The 16,424-nt window shown below is 43.9% G+C and overlaps 1 protein-coding gene across 4 annotated transcripts in view; it reads left to right on the plus strand.

Annotated features, from left to right (window-relative positions):
- Positions 1–4,415: 4,415 nt before the first annotated feature.
- The window catches only part of STRBP (spermatid perinuclear RNA binding protein), a 133,510-nt gene continuing 121,501 nt past the window's right edge, over positions 4,416–16,424 (plus strand). For 3 of the 4 annotated variants that reach the window (XR_014796433.1, XR_014796434.1, XM_084899964.1), the window contains exon 1: positions 4,416–4,563. The gene's annotated coding sequence lies outside the window, so the exon portion shown is untranslated. The remainder of the gene's footprint in view (positions 4,564–16,424) is intronic. The other variant, XM_084899965.1, reaches the window with a different exon arrangement.

The following is a 16,424-nucleotide window of genomic DNA, read 5'->3' on the forward strand; positions in this document are numbered from 1 at the left end:
AGGCAGATTTAACATGATGGCAGGAAGTTGAGGGATGTCACATCCCCTGTGTCCCATCCCTCACCCACAGCACGACTAGCCACCTCTCTGTCTTCAGCTTCTTTTGCTAGAGCTCGTCTGTAGTTGGTGGAGGGCTGGGGAAATGAAAATCTGGGGTCCATATGGAACTCGACTACGTCCCAGGGCAAGTGCATTGAAAAACAATATACAAGTAAATTATCATTACTGCTACCACTAATTGTTAGGATTGTTCTTCTAGGTCAGCCTGATCGATAGGACTTCTTGCAATGATGGTGATGTTTTATATCAGCACCATTCAATGTGATAGCTATGGAGCACTTAAGACATGCCTAATGTAACTGAGGAACTGCATTTTGAATTTTATTTAGTTTTAATTAATTTAAATTTAAATAGGATCGCGCAACTCTACCGATACAATAGACACCAGCCACAGGTGTTTTCTGCCTCTGTCTCAGTGTGGTTCTTAAAGATGTCATTTAGCTTAGGAGTCAGACCCGAGTCCAGTTTCAGCCGTGCCCTTTCCTGGCCCGGTGGCTTTGGGCAGTTCCTTCCCTTCTTTGGGCCTCAGTGTCCTCTATTTCCTTCTCTCAGGTGAGGGGGGGGGCGGGGGAGAGTGTAGGGAGTAAGGTGTAAAGGCACTTGGAGCTGTGAAAGGCTGCTCTTGGCTCATGCTGGGGAGCCAACCCACCTCCCATTTCAAGGTGCCTTTCTTGAGAATGGCTGAGCCAAAGATATGCTCCCCAAATGTCTCTTCAGACCCCGGCCTCCCCCCCCCCCCCCCCCCCAGTTGGCTGCTCCCTTCTCTGTAGGTTATTCAGGGTTATTTGATTAATGTGTGTCTCTCCCACCGGCCTCCAGCCCCGGGAGGGCAGGGCTGTAGAGCTGTTTGCTTGCTTTTGCATCCCTGGGGGATGTACATAGCGGGCTCTCAGTAAATCTTGGTGCAGTGAAGGGATGAAGCAGGAAGCATTGGTGCTTGAATTTAGTGAATCCAAAACTCACCGAGCTCTAGAATTTTACATCTATTACCTTCCCCTGTTAATAAGGGTGGAAATACTGGAAAAGACCCAAATATTTAACACAGGGAGTTGGCTTAATTAAATGATTCTTAAGATACAACACTATACAAAAGAATATTCAGTGACATAAAAGAGGTGTGTTTACTTTATATTGTTAAGTGAAAAAAGAAATCTCACTTTGTAAAAGTTACATATTGATATGCATGGGAGAAGTTTGGAACAATAGACACAAATATATTAACAGTGATTGCTATTGCTGAGTGGGATTAGGAGGTGGTACATTTATTCTTTTTTTTTTTTTTTTTCTAAAACATATATTTGATCTTTTTAGGAAACGTACTTAACACATTGCAGGCAGATCACGAGCATTCTTGGGTTTTCATATTACACAGTGTTTTACATAAATGTTAAAGGCACGCCTTAAAATTAAATACCCATTGCATTTTGAAGTATTTATTACATGTTCTTACAAGCTAATACCTTTTTAAAGTATGATACTTTGTAAAACGTTTTTTGTACTCATTCAATAGAGACTTATCTGGCCACTGGGTAAAGCTAGCAATAAAATTAATGGTGCGCAATGTGTTAATATATCCAGAAAAAAGCAAAAATAGAGAGTAGATTTGTGGTTGCCTATGGCTGGGGGTGGGGATAGGAATTAATAGTAAATAGGTGTGAGGGATTTTATGGGGCATCTGTAAAAGTTCTAAAACCGATTTATATTGATGTTGCTTCACTTGGTAAAGTTACTGAAAGTCCTTGACTTGTACACTTGGAAAGTGTGAAAAAATATATATATATATATATAATATCTCTAAACATTTTAAAAATTTATTACCTATGTGTGTTTTTTAATCCTCACCTTAGGATATTTTTTTCCATTGATTTTTAGAGAGGGTGCAGAGGAGGTTGAGAGACAGAGAAACATCGATATGAGAGACACATTAATAGGTTGCCTCCCGCATGAGCACCAACCAGGGCCGGGAATTGAGCCTGCAACTGAGGTACATGCCCTTGACCAGAATTGAACCTGCGACCATTCAGTCTCTGGGTTGATGTTCTAACCTCTGAGAAAAACTGTCTAGGGCTGTAAGTATTCTTTAAAAAATTAAAACAATGCAGTATTTAAGGTCCCCCATCCCACACCCAATTCCACTTTCCAGGCATAATAGTAATAATTGGTGTTTACTCCTTTCTGACTGTTTTCTATGCAGAATCCAAGTAGTACATTATAGATACGTAATTTTCTGCAACTTTTCTTCCTTCTCTGGACATACATGGTAGGATATGAAAACTTCACAGTAGTTGCTCTGGGAGGTGGAATTAGGGGGAGAGGCAGTTGAGTGGGGGGCAGGAAGGGAGAGGCACACTTGAAATTCTACTTTTCTTTACTTTTGTATCATTTACATGCTTTTGTCAGGAATGTTAGAGTTATGAACTCAATAAAGATATTGGAATAAGAGATACTACTGAGTACTTAATGCTATACAGTCCTCCTGTTTAAAAAAATGTTTGTAATTTTCCAAGTCCCAGGCACCATACTGAGTGTCTGAGATACATTGTTTCATTGAATCTTTCTAACAACATCTATGAGGTATTATTCAGTGATATGGTCCCATTTGATAGATGAGTGAACTAAGATCTAGGACTGATTTTCCAAGGTTCCACAGGTAGTGTGCACTGACCTTTATACTGTGGCATCCATTCTCCCTCTAGCAAATTCATGTTCTGCCTGTAAAGCCCAGCTTTAATGACCTCATCTCCTGTGCCTGTGTGGTCCTGCCTAACCCACTCAGGTAGCACCTGTCCTCAAGGTGCTTACAGTTCAGGTAGGAGACAGACAGCTAAACAATGACAATGCAGTGCCATAGAACACGTGGTTTAACAGGCCGTGTGCAGAGCAGAGGGAGTTTAGATAGTGTGTCTGAAGCAGCCAAGCAGCTTCGGAGAGAGTATGTTCTGAGTTGACTGATAAGAACTGCAAGAAGTTTCTCAGGAGGATTAAGGAAAGGTGTGTGGGTAGCTGGAGATGAGGAGAGGGTGTGGAAGGGGATTTGCCGCTCAGCACCTGGCTCAGGAGGCTCAGAAGTGGTACAAACCTGGGCATACGCTGGCAAGTACAGTTCTGAAGGGCAGTGTGGCTGCAGGGTCAAGTTGGCCTGGAGGAGGGGCGAAGGGAAAGGCTGGCACCTTGAAACTTAACACCAGATCACCAAAGCTTTTTAAAATATTTGAGTCTGGTGTATTAGAAAGATGGGAAAAGGCTTGGAGGGGACTCTTGTTGGAGATCCCTCCTGGACCCCAGCCCTCCCAACCCTCCGTGATGAGGTCATTCTGCCCCAGACTGGGAACTTCTTTAGGGCAAGGACTTGTCTCTTCTGCCCGTGCATCCTAGAACCCAGCACAGCACCTGGCAAACAGCAGGTACTCAGTAATGGCCAAGCTGGCAGAATGCTGGTTGCCAAGAAGATGCTGACTCTATAAAATAAAAAGCAAATCTTCGTATCTTCCCCAGAACCACCTGGGTAGCGTTCAGCCAAAGTCTGACCCATCTATAAGGAGGTCAGAGAGGCCCTGGACCCAAACTCAATCCAGAGGGGTCCATTCTGGTAGGAGAAGGAAAGGTGGTTACTGACTAAGTTGTAGCAACTTCTGTTCAGTGCCTACTATGTGCTAGGAGAATTCACAACCTATTATTGCCTTTCCCAATCTCTCCAGCAGCTCTTAAATCGGAATCATTGTCCCAGCTTCTCCGACCAAGAAACTGAGGATCAGAGTGGTCCTGTAATCGGTCAAGGTCACACAGCTGGTAAGTGTAGGAATGGAGACTGGGATCTCTTCTCCACCTGGGGAGGCACTGCACGCAGCTCCTACTTTGTTTGCGTAGCGGCTGGGGTTAGGGTGGGGGGTGGGGGAGAGACACCCCATTCTGGGATGTGGGGATTTGGAGCCAGGCTCGTCGCGGCGGCCCCAGGGCCGCTCCCAGATTCGGAAGATACGAAGTTTCCGTGCATTTCGATGGCTTTCCTTACAGCTGTTCCCCGCTCCGCAGCAGTTACGCCGCTAGCGCAGCAGGGCTCAGGTGCTGCAGCGGGCGGGGGCCCGGCGCCGGCAGGAAGGCGGGGACGCAGTTTACGTAAGCGTCCGCTCGCAGGTGCATGCGGCCGCCACCCGCGTGCGCTCCCTGCGCGTCCCCAGGTGCGCAGTTGGCGCAGGCGGCGGGCGCTGGCCGGCGCTCTCAGGTGCGGCAGAGTGCGCGTGGAGGGGGCGCGCGGCGAGCAGGGGGGCGGGCTTTCCGTTCCCCAGCAGCCGCGGGGCCCGCCCCCCGCCCCGGCCAATGGGCGCGCTCGGCGGCGTCACGTGCTTGCCGCCGCTGCCGCCGGAGCGGAGACCAGAGCCGTGAGCGCCACCAGGGCAGCAGCCGCCGCCGCTGGGCTGAGAAGCCGGAGACGCGGGCTGACGAGGTGGCGGCGGCGGCGGAGCGGGAGCGGGGACCGGGCGCGGGCCGAGCGCGGCGGTGCGGGTAGGCTGCGGCGGCGGGGCAGGCGCCTGCGCGGCGGGCCGTCCCGGGCGGGCGGCGGGCGGGCGGCGGTTGAGGCGGCGGTTGAGGCGGTTGGCGGAGCCGGCCGGGCCCCGCATTGTTTGTTGTGCGTCCTTAGCAGCGGCGGCCGGGGCGGAGAGCGCTCCCGGTCCCCGCGGCTCCGGCTTTGTGGCCGCCGCCGCCGCAGCGCCCGGCCGCTCGGCAAGGGCAGCGGCCAGCCCTCTCCCCGGTGGGGACGGGCGCCGGCCCCCAGCGAGGGGAGGGAGGGCGTGGACCGCGGGCACCGGCGCCGGGGGGTCTGGGTAAGCCCGAGGGCGAGGGGCTCCGGGCAGGTGCTGGAGGACATTGGGGACAGGAGCCGGGGTGGGGGCTGCAGGGGGGCCGCGAGGGGTGCGTGCTGGTTCGGGGGAGCCTTGTAGGTGGAGGGTTCCGGCCCTACGGAGGGAGAGGGCCTTCGGGCAGGTTCGGGCACCCGCGGGGGTCGGGACGATTGCGGGAGGGGCGGGGGCCGGAGGCGGGTGGGGGCCGCCTAGGGAGTGCGGGAGAGTGAGGGGAGCCCCGAGGGGGGCAGGGGCGAGGTGGTGGGAGGGGAGGGGAGGGGACGGGGATCCCGGGAGGAGGGGAGCGGCGGCCTGCTGGGCTGCGGGTGAGGGGCGGGGTGTGTGTGTGTGTGTGTGTGTGTGTGTGTGTGTGTGTGTGTGTGTGTTAGATCCGGAGCCGGCCGGCGGGCCGCGGTGGAGAGAAACAGGAGGGTGTGTGATCGGGCGGGTGGGGAAAGGGGGGAGGGGTCCGAGGTCTCCCCGCCATGAGGAGGGATGGAGGGAGGGAGATGGAGGGCGTTGGGCTGGAGGTGTGCGAGGTAGGCCGGAGGCCTCCGGGGACCTGAGGGGCGAGGACGGGGTCTGGCCACGAGGGCTGCAGGCGAGAGTGGAGGGAGGGAGGGAGGAGGCCGGTGGGTGGACCCCCAGAGGGGAACCCCCAAAGGGGACCAGGCAGGCGTCCCCCTGGCAGCGGGGCTCGGGGGAGAGGGCGGAGGGGGAAGGCGAGGGGAGCGGGGCCCGAGTTGGAGGAGTTTGGGGGAGAGGAGGGGACAGGGGAGCCGGGGTGTGGGTGGGTGGGGAGGAGAAGGTGTCTGGGCAGGAGGTGAGCAGGGCATCTCGCGGGAGGCAGGAGAAGCATGCCCGAAGGGGCTGGAGCAGAAGGGGGGGGGAGGCTTTGGGGTCGGGGGCGTTGGAGGGGACAGGTGGAGTAAGAGTGTGTGATGGACGGCCAAGGTGCTGGGGTGAAGGACGAGTTCTAGGAGCGGCAGGTGGGCCACGGGGGCAGATGGGAGGAGATGTGTGTGAGCAGGACGCGCGGAGGGAAGTTGGGGAGGAAGGAGGAGAGGGTGCTGGCGTGCATGTGAAGGGACAGCAGCAGAGGGAGGCGGCAGGGAATGGGTTGGAAGGGAAGGCATACGGGTCTGGAGAACAACATGGGGAGGGGGGAAAGCAAAGGTTTGGGGTGCTAGATTTTTTTTTTTTTTTTTTTTCTGGTAGAGAAAAGCAGGTAGGCAGGGAACAGAGGGCAGGAAGGGGGGAAGACAGGATATTTTGGAATATAGGATGTAGAAGAACGCATAATACCTATAATGGGGTAAGTGCAAGGTAGAGATGTGTGAGGGTCCACTTGTAGGTAGAAAGGGATAGGTGGTCTGTTGGATTTGGGATGGTGTTGGGAACCAGGTGTAGGGCAGGAAATGACTGTGCAGGTGGAGAGGAAAACAGGTTGCTTAGAATTGTGTGAAAAGAGCAGGGTGCTGCAGTGGTGTCGAGAGTTGGAAAACTGAATCGTGAGATTAAAGGGGCCAAAATTTTTAGGTCACTGGAAGTATAAGGAAGGGCCGAATGGAGAAGTTGGGACAAAATCTAAAGGGAGGGGATTCCAGATTTAGAGAAACTGGTGAGAGTGTGTGGGGTGTATGTGTGGATCACAGAATGGTGTTAATGGATTATGGAAGACAGTAAGCTCTGTTCCATATCTGAAAGTTCATACTTCTAGGGTCAGGGAAATGGTGAAGCCTGGTTTTAGTTCCGGAACCCAGTGAATGGGGGAGAGCTAAGTACACATTGCTAAGTTTGCAGGAGGTGTGTAGTGGGGTACCTCCTAGCACATTGGCCTGATGAGTGGGCAGATAGAGTCTTGAAGAATATACCAAGGGGTGTACAGGGTCATGAAGAATGCAGCGAGAGTGAATAGAAATAGAAATAGGATTGCAGCAGGTGCTGGGCAGATGTCTTTGTGAAGATACTGGGAGAGCAAGGCCCAGCATCAGTAACATTCAAGCGCTGTGTATTAGAGAGGGAGGAAGGGATACCTTGGTGCAGTGTCTCAGATACCCGGTGCTTTCTGGGTAATGGGGCAGTTTTCAGACATTGAATGATGTAATATCTGAATCCCAGGCAGGCAGAGGCAATAATACATCCAGCACCAAGAAGTGGCTGGAATAGAGCTCTTCTGACTCTTTTAACTCTCTTTTGGGGTATAAACACCTGATTGTGGGATGTCAGCTTTTTCTCCCAAATAGTTCAAGTAAAATTTAGTTGAAGGCTTTTGGATTTGGGGGTATTTTTTATCTGAATTGGGGAGTTTTATTGTGTTAGTTTTATTGAGCAAAGACTTCTGGGGTTGTGTGGACACAGGGATATTAGCTTGCCAAATACCTAGGAAATAACCTTTAGGGTTTTGAGCACAGACATTTCAGTGTAGGTCTCAATTCAGTGTTCTGTGGCTTGTGTTAGATTCTTTGAGGCTTGGAAGGATTAAGGAAACTGCTTGAGACTGCCTCGGTATAGAGGATTTTCTAGAAAATTATTTCCCCCTTGATAGTTGAACATTTAGTCAGATTTGCAAAAAAAAAAAAATATTTCATCATGTTGCAGAAATAACTTCAGTTATCACTTTGTGGGCTTCAAATAGTGTGCTCTGTGGTACCTAGTGTGATTTCAAATACATACATTGGTACATTGGGAAGCTTTCTGGGTTAGTTTTTTTGTTGTTGTTAATTTAGGAAGTATCTTAACACAGTCATTTATAAGTAATTTCAAATAATAAATTCAAGTGTAAGTGGCAATCTTGCCTGAGGGCTGAGCAGAACACATTTTAAATAATCTGAATCTGTAAATATAAATGAAAAATAAACTGGAATCTAATCATTTTTGAAATCCAAATTTGAAGTGTATTATGAAGGCAGCAAAATAATGCTCTGAAGCATTACTATAAGATTTTATTTTTGGAGGGAAAGGCTTTTAGAGTATAATATGCTTTCCATTGAAACTCTTAGTATTTTGACATTTGATATATGTAAAGAATATAATTATAAGGAGCATCTCTGGTCTGACCCCTTTCACTCCCTGGAAGAAAATTTGAGCAGTAGGATAGAGATGAATAGAGTGACCTTTGAAAAATATTTCCAAAATGGCTATTGTTTCCTCTTGTATTTTTAAGTCCATTGTAGTAGTTCATTTTAATGATTTGGAGCAAGCAGTACTGTCTTCAGAATACACAATTCTGCCTTAGTGTCCTGGTTATATATATGTATTCTGTGAAGCCCTGTGGTTTGGGATAGTTTGTAGGCACTTTAAAATATTATGCTAAGTTTATGAACCTAGGAAGGAAGTTTATTTAGACTTTGTAGGTTAAATAATTGGGTCTGGTTTTACTTTCAGTGGTGCTTGCTGGACAAGATACTTAATCCCTTTGTGCTTGTTTCTCCTCCAGAAACCTGACTCTATCTACCTCCCATGAGAACTGAGATGGTTTATAGAAAACAAGTGTAAGTCTTTCAGGAAGATTAGAACTATGTAAAAATGGGGAATAGATGTTATTTCTGTAGTCGCCTTTTTTTCTTTTAGCCTGGTCAAATAATAATTAGTACTTCAGATTTTGGCATTAAATAGGTTAATTTGTAGTGAGAAATTTGGATAGAGATGAAACTTCTGTGACTATCAAGAGATGTCTGTGAATTGAAGTTTGTTCATTCTTTGCTCTACAGTCTACTTATCTTTCCTGGCTCATCTCGAGTGCCGGTGTCTGAATAATTGAGTAAAGCAGAAGCTTGTGAGAGACTATGAGTTTAGCTATAGCCTCTAAATTTCCTAAGCCTGATCTTCCAGAGACAGAGTACTTCTATCACTTAGTGAATGCAATTCATAAATCAGGGATAGTAAACATAATACATTTTTCTATGTATTTCTGCAGAAAATTAAGTAATGCTGAGTAACTTGAGCAGAAAAATAGAGCTATCCCTTCTAGTGGCAATAAACATCCTTTTTAAGATTTATTAAATCTTCGCTTTTTAAAGTTTTAGTTGTTAAAAAATTACCCATCCATTTGAGATTTCCAAGTCCATTGATTGACAGGGGGATTTATTTTTTAAATCCTTTTTAAATGTTGTGTTTGGTTTATTTGTTGTGAAGAGCCTCCAGATGCTGGTCATGATAGATATTGCAAAAATGTAAATAGTAAGTTGCTTTATTAGACATTAATTTGCTTGAGCTTAGTAATACTCAGCCCTGATAGTACTCTTTCTGTGCTAGCTAATCTAACCATTACCCATCTTGCTGCTCTTCATTCAGTTTATTGGAAAATTGGGTTGTTTTAAAAATTTGTTTAGCTGTTGAAAAACTTTCTGACAGATAATTATGAGAGGCTTCATAATCTAGTCTAATTTTAGAAAACTGTTTATTGAGATGTAAGTTATCTGTCAATCAAAATAGAAAGGAATAAAGTAATGAGACCAGATTAATGGTGATTAAATATTTAAATGTTTGAGCCAGAAAGCTCTGCAAATCTTTAACTTTTAGGCCTTGTGTTGAATAGTGAGGTCACCAGATGACCTGATTTGTCACTTTCATACCTAATTTTAGTTATTTCTTATCTTGAAGGTCAAGTGTGTTATTTTTTAGAAATATGGTGTGTATCATACAAAAGACATTACATATATGTCTTGCTGATGAATGTATTTCATAATCAAATTCTCTTCTGACATAACTAACACTATGTAGAACATCTGCTTTCTTTAGTTAACTTTAGCACAATTTGAAAAGGTACTGTTGATTATATCAATAATAAAATCAGCCTTGCATTTTGTGACTTCATAGTTCATTTCCATTTGAAAAGAGAGAGTTCTGCAGCAGGTTGTGTAATGATTTCTGAAGCGTTTCTGGGTCATGGATAAGATGTAGTTTCTTATTGCACCTACAGAATTTCCTGTCTTTGCAGTTTTCCAGGTGCCGGGGCTTTTCACAATATCCTATTGAGCAGATCAACATTTTGTTTATGAATTGAATTTAACCATATTAATACTATTGACATAAACAAGTAGTTTTTAAAATTATGCTTTTAAACATATTTTGCGAGTCTAATTCAGCAAACATGCATTGACTTTAGGCTCAAAGGTGTGTTTTTTGCCAGACCTGAGATTTCTGAGTAGGGCTCAATATTTTTTTGAGCAAAGAATAGGTTGTTCTGTAGATAGATTAGCCCTTAATGTGAAAATGCAGACTATAACTTTGGTTACCTATATGCAGTCAGTGCAAATGAAAATCAGCACATTTGAAGACAGCAGGTAAGGAACCTGATAAAGGAGTGATTTGTTTTTTAAAATTTATTCTTATGTTTCTAATACCAAGTAAATCTGAAACGCAAACATTCCATCTAGTCATAGGTTTTTGTACAGTTTAGGCAACCTGCATTTTAACCTATTGAAGTATTAGATATTGAGTAGCTCTTAACTTAGGTGACTTGGGACAACTCAGTTTTAGTTACAAAAGCTGGCGACTTCAGTGGGGAAAGATCTTGCAGTTTTGACTTACAAAGGTGTTGACAGTATAGGTTGTTAGCAGCTGGAGAGACTAAACACCTAGAGCTCTGAGTATGCATATTTTTAGTTGTTTTTGAAGTAAGCTGTAAATAAGCTTTTAATGTCAAGGTTAGCATGGAAGAATATATTTCAAACATATTAGTGGTGAGGCTTTAAAAAATATGGTATTGCCCTAGCCCAGTGGTCCCGAGCTGCATGCAGTTCTTTGGCCCCTTGAGTGTGGCTCTTCCACAAAATACCACGGCATGGGCAAATCTATTTTGAAGAAGTTCGTTAGAAGTTTAAGTTAAAAAAATCTGGCTCTCTAAAGAAATTGCAATCGTTGTACTGTTGATATTTGGCTCTGTTGACTAATGAGTTTGCCAACCACTGCCCTAGCCGGTTTGGCTCAGTGGATGGAGTATTGGCCCTCAGACTGAAGGGTCCTGGGTTCCAGTCAAGGGCATGTACCTTGGTTGCAGGAAGCAACCAATCGATGTGTCATTCTTATGTTGATGTTTCTCTCTGTTTCTCCCTCCCCTTCCACTTTATCTAAAAATCAATGGAAAAATATCCTAGGGTGAGGATTAACCAAAAAAATAAAAATGGTATCTTAGCCCTGGCCGGGTAGCTCAATTGGTTGGAGCATCGTCCTCCAGATGCACCAATGTTGCGGGTTCAATCCGCTGTTAGGGCACATAAAAGAATCAACCAGTGAATGTATAAATAAGTAGGACAATAAATCAATGTGTTTTTTCCCTTCCTCTTCCTCCCTTCTCTCTAAAATGAGCCAATCAATAAAATTTTAAAGGATCTGTTATCTTAAAGGTAAGTATTGACTATGATGCTTTGTGATACATCAGCTCTGTGGTAAGTGTGGAACTGTATAAAATTGGCTTTTGAAATTGGTCACTGCTATTGTTTAGTAGTGTCCTTTATTTCTATAGCTCAGGGTTAATATACCTGGACTTTGATCACTTTGATAGCTGTGTAATATAGGTGAATAACAGAGTATTTACATTTGGAGAAATGGAGGCACAAAGAGTTGACTCTAGAGGTAGGTAGGCTTTCATGAGTTGTATAGTAAGTTCCTGTTAGTCCTCCAATTTGGTAAGGAAGGTTGATGTCTGGGCAAATTTGAAACCTATCTCTTTAGTCGAGCCCTTGAGTACAATAAGGAGAGATCGACTAAAATAAAGCTTGTCCTTTCCTAGTGTTATGCATTAGCAAAAAAATCTAAGGAAAGAGTCTCCTTAAAGGTATGCCCAGAGATGACCTTGTGTACAACCTTGATCTCTGTATTGGGTGGTAGAAGAATGTTTTTATAGGATACTTGGCTTGGAGATCCAGTCCTGCTATTTATTAGTTGTATATCTCTTCTTATGTATAAAATTGGAATAATATCCCTAATAGAGTTACAGTGGGGATTAAAGAAGAAAAAAAATTGTAAGGAATGAAGCACATAACATTTTTTTTGAAAGGAGGGTTGAGCAGAAATTAAGGGTAGGCTTTGAAGTAATTTGATTTGTAAGCAGCTGGGTTGTTTTTTTTTTTTTTATCATGGCATTTTCAAATGAACTTAAAAGAGAAATAGTACAGTGAACTTCCACATATCCATCATCTAACTGTAACAGTTACTAGCATTTTCCTGCTCTTTCTCACATTTTTTGTTGCTTTTGCTGGAGTATTTACAGTAAATCTTGGACATCATATACTTTCATCCATAAATACTTCAACCTTAAAAAAATAACCACAAAACTATTTTTAACCCCCTTAAATGAACAATTTCTTATCTAATCCTCCGAAGGACCAGTATTTGAAACATAGCTCTACCACTCACCAGCTTTGTGTGGTAATCAAATTACTAGCTCTCTTAGAGCTTCTGGTTTCTTATCTGTAACTTAAAGATAATACCTCTTGAAGTTATTTTGAGTGTAAATGAAATAACATAAAATGCCTAACGTGAAGATACTCTATAAATTCTATTGCATGCAAATTAGAATTATGGGTTGCTGTCCTATGGTCTTCAGTATCACAAAGAATAATAGTATTCTAGAATTATTGCCCATTAATCTAGTGAAATTTCTCTTCATTGGGCTATTTGACTCTTTGGAATTCAGTTAAAATCATATCCATTCTCCCCCTCTCTCCTGCAACATCATTCATTATTCTCATGTCTACCTGCTCATTTCAGTCAGCATACATCTATTTTTTTAAAAAAAATATTTTATTGGTTTTTCAGAGAGAGAAGACGGGAGAGGGAGAGAGTGAATGTTTGAAGTGAGAGCAAAACATCAATTTGTTGCCTCCTGCACGCCCCTCACCAGGGATTTAGTCCGCAACCTGAGTATGTGCTCTGACTGGAATTGAACCAGCACCCTTTTAGTGCACGGGATGATGCCCAACCAATTGAGCCACACCGGCCAAGGCTACATCTTTTTTTATTTTTATTTTATTTATTTTATTTTTTTTTAAATATATATTTTATTGATTTTTTACAGAGAGGAAGAGAGAGGGATAGAGAGTTAGAAACATCGATGAGAGAGAATCATCGATCAGCTGCCTCTTGCACACCCCCCACTGGGGATGTGCCCGCAGCCAAGGTACATGCCCCTGCCCGGAATCGAACCCGGGACCTTTCAGTCCGCAGGCCGACGCTCTATCCACCGAGCCAAACCGGTCCCGGCCATCTTTTTTTATTTTTAACAACTTTCTCTTGACCACATTGTGCCTTCCATCTACAACCCAATTTTCCAACTTCTTGAAAAAGTTATTTCTATTTATTTACAGTTCTTTTCTGAACCTGCTCTTATGAGACTTTAAAGCCTATCACTTTACTAAGACTGCTCTTGACAAAACCACAAAGATTAATAATTGTTACTTGACCTATTAACAGCATTTATTGCAGTGGATGCTTCCTTGAAATACTTTCTCCTCTGTTTTCTAGACACCCCACTCTGCTGCTTTTCCTCCTACCTTCTTCGCTTCTCAGTCTCCTTTGTTGGTTCTTTCTCATTACTCCTACTCGTAATGCTGGACCGTCCCATGGGATCTCTGCTTTTCATTCTCGTTCCCTTGGTGATTTCATCTAATCTCATAGCTTTTAATACCATATATGTGATGCTGATTCCCAAATTTTTATCTCAAATTCCAGGCTTGTATATCCCACTACCTACTTTAACACTTCAGATTATATATTTTTATTGGCCTCTCAAACTGAACTTCTCCCGGAACAAACTCCTAATCTTTACCCTGCCCCATCTTCTTTCTGCCCCTCTTGCAGTCTTCCACATCTTAGTAAATTGGATCTTCCTCCATCTTTGCAGTTGCTCCTCCAAAAGTTCGAATCATCCTTGACTCTCTTACACGACATCTGACCCATCAGGAAACCTTGCTAGTTTTATCTTCAAAATATATCCAGACTCTGACCACTTTTCATCACCTTTACAGATTTAAGTCTCAGCTCTTCTGAATTACTATTGCAGTAGCCTTCTTTTGCTCTTGCCCCATTATAGTTGTTCTCAATACTGTAGAAGGAATTATCCTTTTAAAATGGTAAGTCGGATTTTGTCTCCTAGCCAGAACTCTCTGGTGATACCTCATCTTGCTTAGAATAAAAGGCCAAGTCCTGTCAAAGGCTTTCTGTGTTCCAATCCCTTCTTTTTTTCTCTCTGACCTGATTTCTTCTTGTTTACTCCATTCTGGCCACAATGGTCTTCTTGCTGTTTCTTTAACATGTCAGGAATATTCCTGTCTCAGGTGTTTTGCATTTGTGGTTTGCCCTGCCTAAGGATTTTATTTCTCAGATCTATGTTGCACCATCTTTTTCAGATCTTTGCACATATCTCCCCTTTCCAGTGAGGCTTTCCCTTACCACCTTCTTAAAATGGCAGCTCCTCCATTGCTGGTTTAGGTTCTCTTTTCTATTTTTCTCCATACCACTTAAACCAACTATTTCTTTCTTTCTTTCTTTCTTTCTATCTATCTATCTATCTATCTATCTATCTATCTATCTATCTAATCTATCTAAAAGCCTAAGCAACCATTTGATCATTCAACTGGTAGCTATGACACACCCTGACCACCGGGGGCAGATGCTCAATGCAAAGGTATGGAAACATGGAACACACTGATGAATCTCAGAGGGAGGAAGAGGGGGGGTGGCAGGAAGAGATTAACCAAAGATCTTATATGCATACATTGAAGCTGGATGCACAGATTTGTGCACCAATGGAGTCCCTTGCCTTGGCCTTCAGGGATCAAGCTGAAACTGGCAGTCTGACATCCCCTGAGGGGTCCCAGATTGCGAGAGGGTGCAGGCCAGGCTGAGGGACTCCACGGTGCACAAGTCTGTGCACCAGGTCTCTAGTTTAGCTTATAATATATTTTGCTACTTAATGTTTATTGCCTTTTACACCTTCACTAGAGTATAAGCTTCATTAAGGAAAGAATTAATGATGGCTTTGTATTCTGTAGATTCTAGGCACCTAAAATAGTGGCTGGCACTAAGTATTTGCTGAATAGTTCTTTTATTAATTGCAGTCTATTACTTTGTAAAGGACACTTTAGCTGTAGGGTTTTGCTAGAGAATACTATGTTTCTTGAAGTCTATGATAATATTCCTGTTATTCTTCTTCACGAAGTATCCTTAAGATCTTGTTCAATTTTCATCATGATTTTGAAACCTTATTTACTATGCATGATCTGTGTTGCATTGAGGGATACAGATAAAATATACATAGACCCTCATCTTTAAGAGCTTTCAATCTTGTCAGGGGAGGTGTATATATGAATGATAAAGTGGTCCAGGCAAGAAAATATTTCCAGCTAAGTAGACTAAAGAAGAGACTTCAAAGAGGATGTAGTTCATGATAACTGTGCTGAGCCAGGGAGAACAAGTAGGATTAGATGATGAGAAAATGGGGAAGGGAATTAGCAAAATAAGAATGCTCAAGGTTGCTTTTAAAAAAATATTTTTAAAATTTTTATTTTTTGTTAATCCTCACCCAAGGATATTTTTCCATATTTTTTAGAGTGAAAGGGAGAGATATATGGAAACATTGATTGGTTCCTCCATCCCCAAACACATGCACCCCAGCCAGGGCCTGGGATTGAGCCTGCAACTGAGGCACGTGCCCTTGACTAGAATTTGGTCATCCAGATGACCAAAATATGCCAGAAGACACGGCAAAGTAATTTTACTTCATGATAATGCACCATCACTTCTAAACCAGTTAAAGACACGTTAAAAGATCTTGCAGGATCTTTAATCTACAGGCCAACGCTCTATCCACTGAGCAAAACCGGTCAGGGCTCAAGATTTCTTTGGGAAGAACAAGTGGTTCACTTAAAGAAAAGGAATATGAAAGGGCTTGGTAAAGTGTAAGATGCTGTTGGTGAGGAATGCTGGAACTACTGACAGAGGCTTTGAATGAGGAAATCAGACTTTTGCCTGTCAACAGTGAGACTTCAGTGAAAGGTTTTTTGGCAAGAGTGGAAGTTCCTGGCTGGGTTGCTCAGTTGGTTGAAGTGTTGTCCACCAAAATATTGCAGGTTTTTATTCCCGGTCAGAGCACATGCCTAGATTTCAGGTGTGATCTCCAGTTGGGGTACATACAGGAAGCAACTGATCAATGTTTCTCTCGCTCTCCCCTTCTCCCTCCTTCCTCCCTTCCCTCTCTCCCTTCTCCCCTCCCCTTCTCTCCTTCCTCTTTCCCTTAATTTTTCTTAAAAAATAATCTATGAAAATATAACCTCAGGTAAAGATTAAAAATGAAAGCACATGTGGAGGGACATTATTAGGGCTGTCTTTATGAATTTAACTTTATTGAAAAGAGATGCTGAAATGAATACAATGATTAAGATGCTGTGGAATAGTGTGAGAAAAGAGCGATACAGGTAGTTGGAAATGGGTATAAAAAGGATGCTAATGAAACTTGGTAACATGTGAGGGCTGAGCAACAAATCTACAAGCATTCAAGCCTAGTAAGTCAGTCACCTA

The sequence above is a fragment of the Pipistrellus hanaki genome (assembly GCF_964339955.1).
Source record: "Pipistrellus hanaki genome assembly, chromosome: 11".
Classification (NCBI taxonomy): domain Eukaryota; kingdom Metazoa; phylum Chordata; class Mammalia; order Chiroptera; family Vespertilionidae; genus Pipistrellus; species Pipistrellus hanaki.